The following is a 14883-nucleotide window of genomic DNA, read 5'->3' on the forward strand; positions in this document are numbered from 1 at the left end:
CACTTGAAAATGTGGAAGAGGAGATGGGGAAACAAATATGTCTGTGGTTGCTAAAGTGTTCCTGTTGTAGCTGTTGCATTGTGTTCCTCATTCTATGCATTCTCTTAGGAGTACACATGTGCATCTGCACCAAAGGCTGCTGGAAGCTGTATCCTTTGACTATACAAAGAATATGCAATGCTTAGTACTAGCAAGAATTGGGGTTTAGGTACTTTGAGGCTTTTCAGATCTTAATTTCTGACCACCTCAGTTTACAGTCTGTAAAATGGGGGCTATAATATTCCTTCAGCTTATGGAACTGATGTAAACAGTGCTTGTGGACAGTCACGACGTTGTTGGTGCGAGCACCGCAGAAAAAGCAGTATCTCTTCATCTGGCTCTTTGTCTGCCTTTTCTCTGCTGAATTCAATACTACGTCAGCTTTTCTTTTCTTCGCATTTTGTTTCACTTCATTTTACAGCTGGCAATGTAAGGGTGCTTGTCCTTGCCACATTGTTCAGCATTTACTGCAGTTTGCTTAGTTGCCCTGCATCTGTTGAGAAACAGGACTGTGGGTCAGTAACCCTTGAGGCACACAAGCTTGAATGAGAATGATCAAGTTGGTAGGAACTTCTGGTTTTTGTTTCAGTGCAAATTTTGCATAAATGTGAACTATTTTAGTTGAGTTGGTAATTTTAACCAGTTCATTAAATTGAAGTAAGATGCTTTTAGACTTAAATAAGAGCTCTACGTGGAAGAAAGGGAACAGGAGTGTGTCTTAGTGGGTGGAAGAGGGGACCAAGATAATTGCTCCATCCCGCCTTTCTTCCTCCTCTTCGCCCATTTGAAAGTTTATGTTCCTTCCTCCCTCTTCTCTTCCCCTTCCAGCCTTACAAAGTGTAATGCTTACTTTGAACCACGGGGAAAATCAGGCTCGTGGGACCAGCGCAATCTAGGTTGTGATCAGTGGACAATGTTGGCTAGATGGGCAAGGAGATGATTTCTTTGTGGCCACCTCTGTCCTTCCCTTTATATGATGGTAGGCCTGCCCAAACTGGTGCGATATACTGCAGCATGTGCATAAGTGGCTGGGATATGGCACCCAAGGGAGCCCAGCATGGTCAAAAGAGGCATGGGGCAGTGCTGGAGCAGGGAAAGAAAAGATAGTTGCCTTGCTGGCATTTTGTTCTTGGCAGTGGGCACAGGAAAGGGGGGAAGAATTGAGAGGGGAAGGTGGAGGGTGGGACTGGAGTGAGTGGAGAGAGCCAAAGAGGTTGTGAGAAGGGAGAAGGACTGGGGAAAGGTGCAGAAAATAGGTAGTCAGAAAGGGACAAGGGCTAGCTTCTCTGTATAAGTTGTCTGGTGATTTGGGTGGGAGGAAGGGAAGAGGTAGCACAGGTTTTTACGTGCCAGGGTGGACCGAAGGCTCTAGAAACTCTCAGTACAGCCAGTGCCATCCCACAAACCTGTCATTTGCATGTCTGCCTTTCCTGTCTGCACATCAGCTCAGTCTGGGCAGAGCCTCTCTTCCAGGGCCATTTGCCTTAGCAGCAGGTGACATTGAGGCCTTTCTAGGAAAGAAATAAGGTTGTCTTATTTGCAGTGGCTTAATTTGCAAAGAGTACATATGGCTCTGAGATGAGATGTAGCATGCTGGAACCCATCTTTATAGGCAGTAACGATGCTCCTCTCAAGCACAGGACACACTCAGTTTTCCTGTTGGAAAAAAACCCAGCTCAGTTGCCCAGAGCTGGTTCCAGCTGATGAGTAGTGTGGAAAAGTGGTGAATCAGGCTTCAAGCTCAGCTCCAGTGCTGGCAGGGGCAGCGCTGCTGGCGTCCAATTTACTAGCCAAAGTTTAGCCATCATTTTGCCTTGTAACTGACCATAAATTTCACACATTTGAAACATCATTTGTATTACAGCCAAGTAGAATTAATTTTGAGCACAGTGGAGGCTGTGTTTTTAATAAAAGGTCATGTTTATAAGTAATCAAGTAACACACACATAGTGGTGGCTCCTACTGGCAGGACGGAAACAGCAAATTATTGTTGTAGTCATAAGGAAGCTCATCAGGCAATTTGGTGTTTAGTAACAGCATAGATAAGGCCTGATCCTGTAGTGTGCTGGATGCTCTCAGCTCCTTTTGATTTTTGACCAGGTTTTGAGGTACCCCAGTACCGCACAGAGTTGAGACCCTGAAATATTAAGCAAAGAGCAGAGTGTAGGAAATAAAGTACAACTTGCTTGTTCTTAATAATAGCTTTTGTTGCCTGAAAACATGGATATGTTTATTTCTTGTTTGTGATATGCAGTTATAATAACTCCAGTGGTGGTCTCTGCTTTTATTGAATTTATAATATGTGCTGGCTTTGGATGTGCAGTTTCAAAGTCTTCTGCTGATATGAACCAGAATTTGTGCTCTGCTTGGTTCATGCTATGTCTTCTGTCACTGCAGTGCCTATATAAACATGGTTGATGGTATGTAGTAGCTTGGAGTGAGAGGCTAAGATAAAACCCCAGCGGTTTCTGAAGATACCGCCTGCTGCCATCAAGAGGTTCGGGTTAGCAATTTTAAGTGTTACAAGGACCTGTAGGACCTATGTTTTTGAACTGCTTTCCTGAAGAGAGGGTGGAAATGTACGTGCCTGGCTATTTTAGGAATTGTTCTTTCTTGAGTGTGCTTATAGTTTATGAAATGCAAGCCCAGGGAATATGGATAATAGAGCTGAATTATTGTCCTTGAGTGTTTGTAGCTTAAGGATACTGTGCATGAGTGAGTCGTGGCAAAAACTGAATTAGGTTTAAAGTATCAGCCACAACAGAGAAAGGATGGCCCAACCAAGTGTCAGTCATGTCATTATAATTCTTAAGGGATTTGGGTACAGCTTAAGATTTGCCTTCTTCACTGATGTGGACACAACACACCAGGGAAGCAATGCGCTTGCTCAAGTCACCAGCCAGCTTCCGCGATGCCTCCAGCTGACCAGTCCATGAAGAAATAGCTATCTGCCAAACAAGCTGTGTGTTTTATTTCAAAGGCCCGGTGGTCCCAACCCTTCCTGCCCAGCAGCCACGGCAGGCTCCGTTCCTGCTTGGTGCCTGGCCTGGGAAGAGATTGCTTGCTGGCCCACGAGAGTGGTTCTTTGTAATTGGTTTGCAGGGAATGCTATGTGAGAGGATCTGGCTTTTTTTTTAATTGTTTGTTTTATTAAAGTTTGTTTATTAAAGCAAATGCTGGTCACAATAGAAACATGTTTTTTGAAGCCTGTGTATTGCCAAGAGAGCAGGGTAGGGCACTGATCAGGTTATTGCTTCCCCAGAATCAGAAGTACACATGCAGCTCTGCAGGCCTCATGGGTGGTGTCCCAGCATCTCCTCTCCTCCCTCTTCCAGCTGAGCTCTGCCAGATCTGCTGTAGTGATGGCTCCCCACGGCTCTACAGGCAGGATGGTGAGGTGGGAGTCGCTCCGCCTGTGGCATCTCCAAAAAACAAAGGTTAAATCTATATTGCAGGCTGCAGGGGCACGCAAGCTAGCTTTGAACAAGCCAATTTGAGTACCTTTGGCAGTCTAGCTGATGTAGAGGGGTCTGGATGTGCTCATTTATCCCACTGAAAAGTATGATTTTTTGCCCTTAGATTATTTCTCTGCTAAATTAGGGCAGAAATCCAAGCCTGGCTCTAGTACCCAAGGCGGTTTAGCCAGCTTTGCAGCATACATGTACCCAGTCAGTTGTGTTCGTTAATTAAAAAGTTTTAAAACTGCCAGTGTTGCCTGTAAATTAAACATAATGCTTGTCATATTGAGTTCCTATACCATTCTCCCATCAGTTGACAGGAGAACATGATGCCTGCAGCTGTCATGAAAAGTGAGGGCAACAGTCCTAGTAGCCCTTTCTAGTAAGTTCGTGCCTGGTAATTTACGTATTTGTAACATAAACCATAATATGTCATCTTGCCTATCCAGGCCATGAGATGGCTCATCTTGTGAACCAGGGAAAATGAATTTTAAAACCAAGATAATCTTGTTTAGAATTTGTGGCTTTTTGGAACTGGAGCATCTCATCACTATATAATTACATGTTTGTATGTTGTAGTTTCCCTGCATGGAGTGTAACACAAATAATCTCGGGCTTTCTTAGCAAACAGTCCAGGATGAGGGAATTGTGTGGATGAGGAAACAGCGTGGGAACACACTTACTTACCAGTGAGTCAAAGACTGAAATTCCCTCTATAACCAGGAAAACTGTCTGGCAAGTTACATGCTCAGAGCTGCAGTGGTTTGTGTTTGTTGAAACACTTCTCAGTGAGACTGGTGTTATTCAGTCTCATGGCTAGGACTGGCTTTGGACAGCTGAGTGAAACAAATGTTCCTAGGGAGAAGCATGAACTGAAGGCGTGAGGTTAAAACAAAATATCCTTTGCTGGCCTGGGGTGCGGGTAGCCGAGTGGTGATTTTTAAATTATGCTTGTGAGATCAGTGTTATAAGCCTTGAGCAATGTGTAGTTAGGCCTGTGTCTACAGGGACGAATGTGTGTAGGTGCCAGTGTCCTTGTAGCCATAGCAGGGATTTCTGCTTGGTTTGTGACTTGGCTCAGTCTTGAAGTAGACACCCTTTGAACTGTTCTTTTTTCTGTAGCTCTCTGTATTCCACTCTTGCCGAAGACCCAGACTTGGCAGCTCGCTGTGATCCAGCTGGATGAACTGAGATTTCTGAGGGGAAGATTTAGGATGGACTTCTCTACTTAGAAGAATTCATCAGCGTCCTATTGCTTATTGTCCTGCTTGCTGCTACGCTGAAGAAATGTTCTTGCAGGGCTTTTCCATTGCCAACCCTCAGATCGCAGGTGGGAATCTCCACCAACTGCAGGGTCCACCATCAGCCAGGGACTTCACAGTGCCCGGGGTTCAGGTGTCTCCTCCTCAGCCATTTGTGTTGATGGTGGAGAGAGAATTCCTCACCCCTTCTGTGGCAGATGTGTTTTGGGACAGTAAGGATGTGCAAGATAAACAGGATGGGTTGCTAAGCAATTCTGTGTTGGACGATTGTCACCACATCAACTGACTGAGAATGGCCAGTGGCTGAAGACTGCTGTCTGTCACCACCTGCCCTTTGCCACCCATGGGTTTCTGGCTTGCCTTTTCCTATCTTGGGTCCAGTCTGCCCACTTAAAGAAAAAGCTATCTGAAGAGACCTGCACTACTGGTTATTTGATGCGGATTTTGCTAAAATGCACTGACACATACATGTAGTTCTGGCTGGTGGTAGTTGTGCATGAATAAACATAACTACCTGTGGCTGTGATGTGGTATCAAGCTACTGTAGATGTAAAGCATGCTTTTTAATAACTGTGTATGGTGAAGTGGTTATAAATGCATGACTATGCAGTGTAGACAGGGTCTGATATATCACTCATTTGTACATTTGTAATTAATTGTAAGAACAAGACTGTTCTTTGCATGTGTTCGTTCTTTGCTGCCAAGCGCGACAGAGAACCATAACGATCTTATACCTGAAGCTTGTAATAAAACATTGTTGGTAACCTAGCAAAGAAATTTCTTAATTAAGTTTGCTACACAAAATCCCATAATGCTTTCTAAGATTTTTTTATTTTTTTTTTTTTTGCTAGGACTTTTGCCTCTGAATGACTCCTTAATGACTTTTACCTCTGAATATAATCAAAAACAAAATTTCTGATGTTTAAGAAACATTTCTGCATATTTTTTCCATCTGGATATAATGGAGCATAATTTAAGACTATGGGCAGAGGAGGGGGTAAATGATGCATGTAATGATTGTTTTAACATTTACAAGAAAATAATTTATTTAAATTGGATTAAGCCTTAATATTATCACACTTTTCTACCTGATTTAACATGGGAGTTGGGGGGGGGGAGAAGGTGATTTCATGGTGAAGTGTTTTAAGTATTTAATATTTTCTTTTCTTTTTGATCATCCAGGCATCCTGCCCCACAGCCATGTAAATTTTTCTTCATACAAATGTTCATTGCTGTCTTTTACATTCCTCTGCTGACAGTGAAGAGGTCATGCTAAATCAAACTGATGGAGAAACTGGACATCATCTTTACCCAGGATGCCCAAATTAATTCTACCAAAACAAGAGGTGGGGGAACAGCAAAGAACAATTTGCTTTTGTATATTACTGTTTTTAAGTACTCCATGTTGGTATCTCTGGTATACATATGCAGAGTGAGCCAAAGAAGTAAGTACCTGCTTAGGACATGAGACCTCAGGGCTTGTGGCTTTTTTCTAGCCCCAGCAGTTTTCCTACCATCCTAATTATTTCTGCTGAGAATGGGTCTCCAAGTCCAAACTTTATCATCTTCACATAATTCTTTTCCCCGCTCCAGGAGAGGAATCAAGTGTGATAAATTCTGTATCCCAGCTTTGAGTCTACTGATTGAAGTGTTTTGTTTATAATGGATGCTGTTTTGATGAGAAAAAAAACCCCTCCTACAGCCAAAGGAGCTCCTTTAGTGGCAGAACCAGCAAAGCCTGGTTTTTCATAGGTCGATGTCTCATGGTTTCATAGTGAATTACAATTGTCTCTTTTTTTCCTACAGTGGGGTCATTTGTTAGGTCTCTCCCATGTGGATTCTTTAATGTTTCATAAAGTTTAAATTCACGTTGCAGCTTTTTTTTTTTTTTTTTTTTTACACTTAGGACACATATAGAATCTCTTCTCCCAGCTATTTATTTTTTACAAAGAATGCAGGAATTTGAGACCTCTGTATCTTTACTGGATTTTGTTGAAATAGAAAAAAAATTAACTAGAAATGCGGTCTGTGACTACACAAACTTCAGTGTCCTAGCAAACCAAGCAAAAATGGTAGCATTTGCTAAGTACATTGCCTGGTTTGGGTCTGTTTTTAAGTTCATACCTTCTGGGAGAAGTAAGTTTGGATTACTAGTTAGTCCTGTTCATCCAGTAGAGCTACTGTCATCAATGGAAGATGTTCTGGCTTTATGAAGCATCAAAGAACAATTATGTAAATTCCTATAAAAATGACAAATTTCCCTCCAGTCCCACTTCCATTAGAGTCAATTGTAAGCCACTCATCACCTTCAAGAGGAGCTAGATTTACTTTTACAACTGTAATCAGTACTCAGAGGTTGGGGCAGGCTTATTGTCACTAACATACTGTTAATCACTGCTAAGTAAACCAGAAAAGATTTCTTCCCAATTCCAGTTTCAGTTCACAAAAGTGGGGGGGTGGGGTGTGCGAAATCTCATATTTGTAAATTGAGCAATTTACCTCTGTGTATTATAATGATATAACACACATGGAATTCCATGATACCTTTTTTTCTGTAATGGATTCACTTTTAAAACTTAAAAGTACACTTCAGATAAATGGAAGGTTAAATTCTAAACACATTCTTAGTGTGTGCATAAGCTTCTGTTTACTTGGGAAGTATAATATCAGTAGAGTACTTCTCACTTTAAAGTTTATGAATTTTTTTTTCTCCTCCTTAATTCTTTGAGGTGTCAGTACTGAGAAAGATGAATCATTTATTAGTGGGAGGCCTGACACATGATGAAATCACTATCTGACACTTCAATGACTTCCAGTGTTGTTCTGTGAACATTCAGCAAAGCACAGATGATGTGATGTTGCAGTTCTGTGGGTAGTGTTTTTTTTTGGTTTTTTTTTGCAAATGGATGAAATGCTTTATCATTGTAGTGTGTGAGAACTTCCCCATTTGGTATGAATAGCCTTTGCCTATTATTAAGAGTGATTCAGAAGCTCTGATGTAGGGAAAAAATAGAACACATCTGCAACTGGCAGAGAATATATTTCTTCAGAGAATCAGTGAAAAAGCAGAACTCAATCCACTTTTTTGGGGGGAGGTGGGGTGGAGTGGGGAGTGGTGGTGAAACAGATAACATTCTTGACTTGAGTATTAATACTGTTTGGAGCATTCTCCTTATAACAGAGCCTGCAAATCTCCATTATGTTACAAATGAAGTAAGTGCACCTAAGGGGCAGTTCTGTGCTGGCCACTGGATTACCCCCTGAACAGGGCAGTGGTCTCAACCCAAAGACATTTAGGGTAAAAATTGGCACCTGACAATAAAGCAATTGGCAATAAACAGCTGGCTGTTTGACAATAAGCTGAACAGTTTTTTACTTATTTAAAAAAAAAGTAATTTTAGTTCTAGTGTTGTCTTCACTCTAGTAAGCAGTTCTCCAAGCATATAGGTTAGACATTTTGCTTTACTGAACTTACCCCTGACTACATCTTTCTCTCTTCCTTCTCCTTCTCTTCCCTATATAAATGTTTTCAATTTGCTTCCCTCCCCACCCAGCAAATGTTGCAGTAGTTTCAAGCTATTAAGATATTTCCCTGCCTCACACAATTTCAAACCTGAGCAATGTTACTCCTGCTCCTTTCCCAAGCCACATCACTCAACCATTCAGATGTGCTGCTCTAAGTGAAATGTCACAGGCTGGGAACTTGTAGGTATAGACATGCTTCCCAGTACTAAGCCTGGCATTTAAAAGGTGGCTTCAGGGTTTTCTTCTAACTTAACTGGTTTCTCCCTTTGTTTCCTCAGAAGTTCAAGTGCTTTTTCCAGTGAATCCAGTCTTTCCTCTCTCATTCCTTGAACTTACGGGTTGTTTTTTTTCTCGATTGCTTTATATAGTCCTCATCACTCTGCTGTCTGAGCATCTCAGGTTCCTAATGTGTCTATCATCGTAATACTTTGCAGAATGTACTCTTCACAGATGTATGTGGGTCCAGCAGAGCTAAATACTTGTGGAACTAAGGTGGTACAGGAAGACTGTGGAAGACCTGGTAATTAAACCCACCTTTCAAGTAAAGACACAAGGTATATCTTGTGGGATGTTCTCCCTGTCTAGTGGCTAATTTGCATATCCTTGATTTTGCCCTCAAGAGTTTTGGCTCTAAACTATTCCACAGCTACTACTGGAAAGAAGCAGGAGACCTTTGGAGGTAGTAAAACTCTCTTAATTACATGTTAGCTGTTTGATATTGTGTGTTCCTCTCCATCTTTGTGCCAGCATGCACACATCAGATGTGATGTGTGCAAACAAGTCAGCAAGTACCAAACCTACTCAGGATCTGATGAAAAACCTGATAAACTTCAGGAAAGGGCGAGAAATTATTTCAATTTCCAGTCCAGATAGATGTGTCCCTTCCTTTACTATCTTTCCTTGACATCTCTTTAGGTTCAAATAATCTGTCACATTGGGCTTGGATCCTGGTAGTTCATCACAGCTTCCCAGAGTGCCCTGGCTGTTGTGGGGTGCTTGGCAGCTTGGCTTTGCCCCTGAGAGGGAGCTTCCCCCAGCTCAATGTGTAGGACTGCTCATCAATGCCTGTCCTGCCACAAGAATGGAGAAACTCCCTGTTGGCTTCGCGAATCACATGAGGCCATTTCCACAAAACCCTGTGTTCAGGTGTGTCTGAGGAAAGGGCTACTGATATCAAGGGGAGGCTGCCCACCCCTTCTATCTGATGAGGAAGCTTTTTTTTAGGACCACTCTCAAACTTGAGCTAGGCAGAAAGAGCTAGATCAGCACAAGCAGTTTAAATAGCAGGCGTTGGCTAGCCCAGCCTGTAGCGCGGTTCCAAGATGGGTTAAGCTGATCCAAACCAGAGCTGTTGCAGCCTGGCTTTGCATCATGAATATCCCCACCCCATCTCTTGCACCAGCGCTGGTGCTTGTTTGACTCCACAGGGAGCTGAACTGAAGTGTTATGGTTTTTCAATTTAGTTCTGTCTTTTCTGAACCAGTTCAATGTGGGACTAGACAAGCATCCTTGCTGGCACGGGAAAGGGCAGCAGCCGGGGGTGGAGGGACTGCGGCAGCCCCAGTTTAGATCGGATTAGACTGTCATGGAACCACGGTCTCATTTGGAGTACGCACATGAGCATCGCTGGGAGATTTGAGGGGACAATTCCCCCAGGCAGGAGGAGGGGCATTGCGATAGTAATCTCTCCCTATAGCACAGCTGATCCAAAGAGAGTATTTGTCTGCAGTCTAAAATAAATTATAGAAGGATTCTCCGAACACATTTAAAAGACCTAAAAGTTTGCTGTCGTTGTTCTGTAAAACAAGTTAATTCAACATAGGCTTAAAAGATGTTTCTTTTGCTTCCATCCCTCCCCCTGGCAGCCTGTCCCATCCTTTTTTTGCAAGCCATGAGATATCTTCCTGCCCTGGCCCTATTAGGTCATGGTATGATGGGCACCCTGCCAAATGAAGCTGATCTTATAAGCTGCTACTGCCCTGGTTGTTGCTGGGACTGTTTGCATGATTTTTAATTCGCTTCTGTGGTGCCCTCATTTTTTTTTTTTTCCTGCCCGAGCTTGAAGTGGGAGTGTGTTTAGCTGTGAACTACACTGCTGCAAATTCATGGTCTATTAGCACCTTTTCAAAGCTCCTCTCTCTGTTCTCTGAAGAATTAGAACACAGCTATAAAATATCTCTCAAGGCTATTGCACAGTGTCATTGTTTTGGGCTTTGTTTTTAAAATTGTTGCTAAGATAGGTTTGTTTGTGTGCTTGCTTGCTTTCTCCATGCTGTATTTAGATTTGAAGACAACAGCATCAGTAATAAGATACTGATGAACCTAAGGTAGATGTGACAGCATTATGTGGATAGTGCATATACAGTTTGTCAAAGCAGAGGAAATAACCCCACCTTGGGCAATTTAAAAAAAAAAAATACACTACAGTACTTGTCAGGTCTGGGTGACTACTCCATAAACATATTACCTGCTGGCATACAAATATCACTTTGTATAAGGCAGTTACACAGTAAAAGAAATGGGAGAGGCGGGGCAAAAACACTGATCTTGCAGAGTTCTACAAAAAGCCAAGATCTCAGATAGAAAATTTTAAAATAAAAATCACCCTGATTCAGGGATAACTACATTTATGTGTGAACTATCCACAAGTTCAAGTTTGATTTGTATTTCTATTCTGATAAAATAAGCGATACTGTAGTTTTTATTGGTATATTTTGGAGAATATATCTACTGTCATCGTTAGGGATACAAAATTAGACTAGAAATAGACTCTTTTTCATTAACGCATTACAAAAATTTCAGAATTACTGCCACAGTTGGGATACACACTTTGGCAGGAATATCCAGCAATATGAAATGACTAAGAACTTCAGAATCAAAATTGAAAGCCTGAGTTACCACACAGTATCATTGTAAGTATAGTTTTTATGTTAAACATATATATTAAGGTTTTTTTTCAAGATACATCCATGAATTTCTTAATTTATCTTTCATTGAAACAAGTAATGAAGGAATGATAGAGAGCAGGTGAATTGTGCTAAGATTCCATAATGCTTACCCATGTATGTTTGTACATTTTATTCCGAGGATGTGAAAAAGAAAACAATGGCTTTCATAATATACTCTTGCAAAAACATTATGACAGCTTTCAGCACAACCTCTGTGTGTTTGAAATACGAGTTTGCACACATTTGCACACACATTTGTATACAGACCTATGAAAATTACATCTTAGAAATCAAAGGGGGCAGATGGAATCAAAATTATTAAAATCATAGCCAAAGCATGCAGTAAACTGTAAACCATAGTTTGTTAACCTCTGCAATCTTAAGTGGTTTTCTTTGCTATTTCACTGTTAGTTCCCAGGCACATGGGCATGCTTAGACCATGAGTCCACCACCTCCATCATTTATACTGTAGGAGTCTCCTGTTTTTGACTACAGAAAGCAGAATCATCTACTGAAGTGTGGGAATAATGTAGGAGCACCCTATGTTGCTCTAGATTTTGTATGTTAATTCTAGGAATATCTTGATTTAACTTCATCGAGGCCTCCTGGAAGAAGAGCCATCCATACAGCCAACCATCCAAAAAAAAAAAAAAAAAAAAAAAAAAGGCATAGGAAAGCATGACTTAAGATAAGGCATTCATTTGTCATGTGAGAGTTGTTAACACAATGGCAGGAAGCCTGGCCATGAGCACCTTGCCTTTGTCTCCTGCTGAGCCTTTGGGACTCCCTTAGCCGGAGGGATAAAAGCCCAGAAACTCACAAAAACAATTTAATTTGGCAGGATTGGAAATGTTCCCTTTCATAACATGAAGTAACAAGGTTCAGGAGTATGCTCTGGGTATATGAGGAAGTTCAGCAATACTGGTTAGCCATCAAAGGATTTTACAGAGAGAGGGCTTTGTGTAGGCTGTAATTTAAATTGCTATTTGTGTAATTTCCAATTGTTGCAGTCAATGAAGCTTTTCTTTCAAGAAGGCTGTGCATCGGTGTATACTATAACTGAGTAAGAAAAAGGAAAAGCTTGGCTTTGGGAAAGATTTTAATTCTGAGTTGGGGAAAAACACATTCTGGAATATCTTTGTATATTCTGTAACGCTGCACCTGCTAAATACGGAACCATTTCCACACCTGGCACGCCTCATAGTTTTAATACATGAAATATAGTCTCCAGTTGCCCACCTGGCAAGATGATGTGGAGCCAGAAGAACCAGGAAGCCTGGCATCCTTAGTCTCTGGCTAGAGTGTTTTGATGGGAAATCATTCTGTTAGAAAATTTCTATCAGTGCTTCTGGTTACAGAATCCAGAAACAGGACTGCAGGCTGACCAGTCAAGTTTGCTCTGCAGCACAAGAATGGCTAATGCAGTGGACCTCTATATGTTACTTTTTGATGAGTAAAAGTTGAGATTTGGATGGAAAGCAGATGTGTCATCCAGCAATTCTAACCAAAGTATTTTTCTTTTCATAAATGAAGTAACATCCAAATATATTCCAGAAGACTTTCCTTCTCCTTCTTTTCATGGATATACCTGCTTCTGAAAAGATGTATACCTTTTTCCCTGCTTCTAATCGATTTCTGGGGTGTAATTCCATATTATGGTATGCACAAGCATACAAAGAATGTTAGAAATGAGTAAGAGAAATTTCCATCACTTTTGAACAGACCTACAAAGAAGCTTTTTTTTTTTTTTTTCCTTAATAGCTTCTTATGTTTGTAATCTGAAAGTTGTGGTTCAGGGAAAGGTGCAGAGGCTCATGTTACAAAGCATCTCCTTTTTGCTGAGCAGTGTTAACAGACATTTTTGCTACCCAGTGCAAACTGACTACAGGAATTCTCCAGTGTGTTCCCATCTTCCCACATTATGGTCTCTGCCGCCTTTACTGTCAATGCATCTAGAAATTTCTAACAGGTCAATAATCCCTGAAAGAGAACATCCATTAGGTTAAAATGAGGACTTCCTGCTATGAAACACTGGCTTTTCATTGTAATACAAAAGCAAATACAATTCTTTCTGAACAAAGTAACTTCCATTTGCCAAAGATGAGTTCTTCCATCTCCATCACAATGATGAAACATGCCATTAAAATGAAGAGGTATAGTTGATATCCCCAGAAAATATTTAGACTGCAAGCGAGGTGAGATTAAAAAAAGTCAAAGTCTTTCAGTTTAGGTTCTTCAAGTTGTTGTTGGCCATACATATGCTGTTTATTCCAGAAGGGTACAGAGAAAATCTGCCCTGTGAGACTTCCTCTATAGTAGGCAAAAGACATTTTTGAGAACCCTTTAGAAAGCTTAGGATCAACAGTACATAGCATAAGCATAATGTGCTACAGGAAGGCAACCAGGAAAAGTCAGGGCATGACTAAGTTTCTTCAGCGGCCAAGGTTCAATAAAATTCTCCAGACAGTCTTAGACAGCAGACTGTTCTGTGCCACAGAGGAAGGAAAAATGGGGTTGTGGAATGCGGCAGTCTAAAGTGAGGGGTAGTTCATTGGTGATCCCAAGAGTATGCAAATGCTCTCTTAAACCAATTTCTTTTTTTTTTTTGTGCCTGCATCTTCAGTGGCCTGGACAATGTTGCACCCCTTTTTTGATGGGGGTGGTGGAACAGATATATTTCTGGAAAAAGCTCCGACTGTGATCAGATTTGCTGATGCCAGTGCCTGTGTGAGGATGGCAGTGCACGCAATAACAACCATTTTGGAAAATGAGGAGGACATACCAGAGAGATATGCAGACAAGAAGGGATTCTTGTTCTACAAGACAAAGTTTTATACACAGGGAGTAAATAAATGACTGGATGCAAAGCCTAAGCACAAAGCCACTCTTGTCACATTAAATTAAGTTGATTTTCATTTATGTCTTCAATCTAGCTATTGCTGGGCTCCAAACAGAATGCAAGAAGGATCTGGAATGTTGATCAAGCCCAAGGATAAAGCAACAAAGAAAATGGCCACCAGTTTAAATGCCATAGTTCAAATAATTGTCAATGAAATGCCCTATGTCTAAGACTTTCTGCCATGGTGATTAGCAGTTGTCTGTTCTTTGCTATGTGAAATATTTCTGTCCAAATTAATGATAGATAATTGTTTGTGGTCACACAATTATACTCAAGATTTACCAGCATTGTGTTGGTATCAAGAAACAGTGCAAGGTGATTTGACTACTTTTGAATGAAAGTACTCTGGAAAGTTGGGATGCTTTTTAAGTTTCTAATATACTATTTCTTTTTAATGAATGACAACAGCATTTCTAACAGAAGTTTACTTCCAGAAGGCATCAACAATTGCACAACCTTATTGACAAATACAAGGATTCTGTTAATTCTCAGTGCCAGTGGCTTCAATACATTTTCCTTGGGAAAAAAATCAACTCCAGGATAAAATGAATTTGCCTCCCAAACAATAAAATAGCTCAATTCAGGGCCTGGCTAACATAATTCTATATAGCAATTTACAATCCGTTGAATATTGGGCTATAAATTTACTAAGAACCAGGAAGTGATTGGCTTGTAAACCTTAATAAAACAATAAAGCCTGGCTTTCTGCTAATGCGAGTTTAAAATTCTGCCCAGCTAAGCTTAGGACATAC

General features: G+C 41.0%; 1 long non-coding RNA gene across 2 annotated transcripts in view; it reads left to right on the forward strand.

Annotated features, from left to right (window-relative positions):
• Nucleotides 1–1182: 1182 nt before the first annotated feature.
• The window catches only part of LOC126048641 (uncharacterized), a 28370-nt gene continuing 14669 nt past the window's right edge, over nt 1183–14883 (forward strand). Inside the window, exons 1-4 of one of the 2 annotated variants that reach the window (XR_007508932.1) lie at nt 1183–3879; nt 4077–4186; nt 4620–4827; nt 5942–6105. This is a non-coding gene — a long non-coding RNA (uncharacterized LOC126048641). Of the gene's footprint in view, nt 4187–4619; nt 4828–5941; nt 6106–14883 lie in introns of both variants that reach the window. The other variant, XR_007508931.1, reaches the window with a different exon arrangement.

Source organism: Accipiter gentilis, chromosome 20, assembly GCF_929443795.1.
Source record: "Accipiter gentilis chromosome 20, bAccGen1.1, whole genome shotgun sequence".
Classification (NCBI taxonomy): domain Eukaryota; kingdom Metazoa; phylum Chordata; class Aves; order Accipitriformes; family Accipitridae; genus Astur; species Astur gentilis.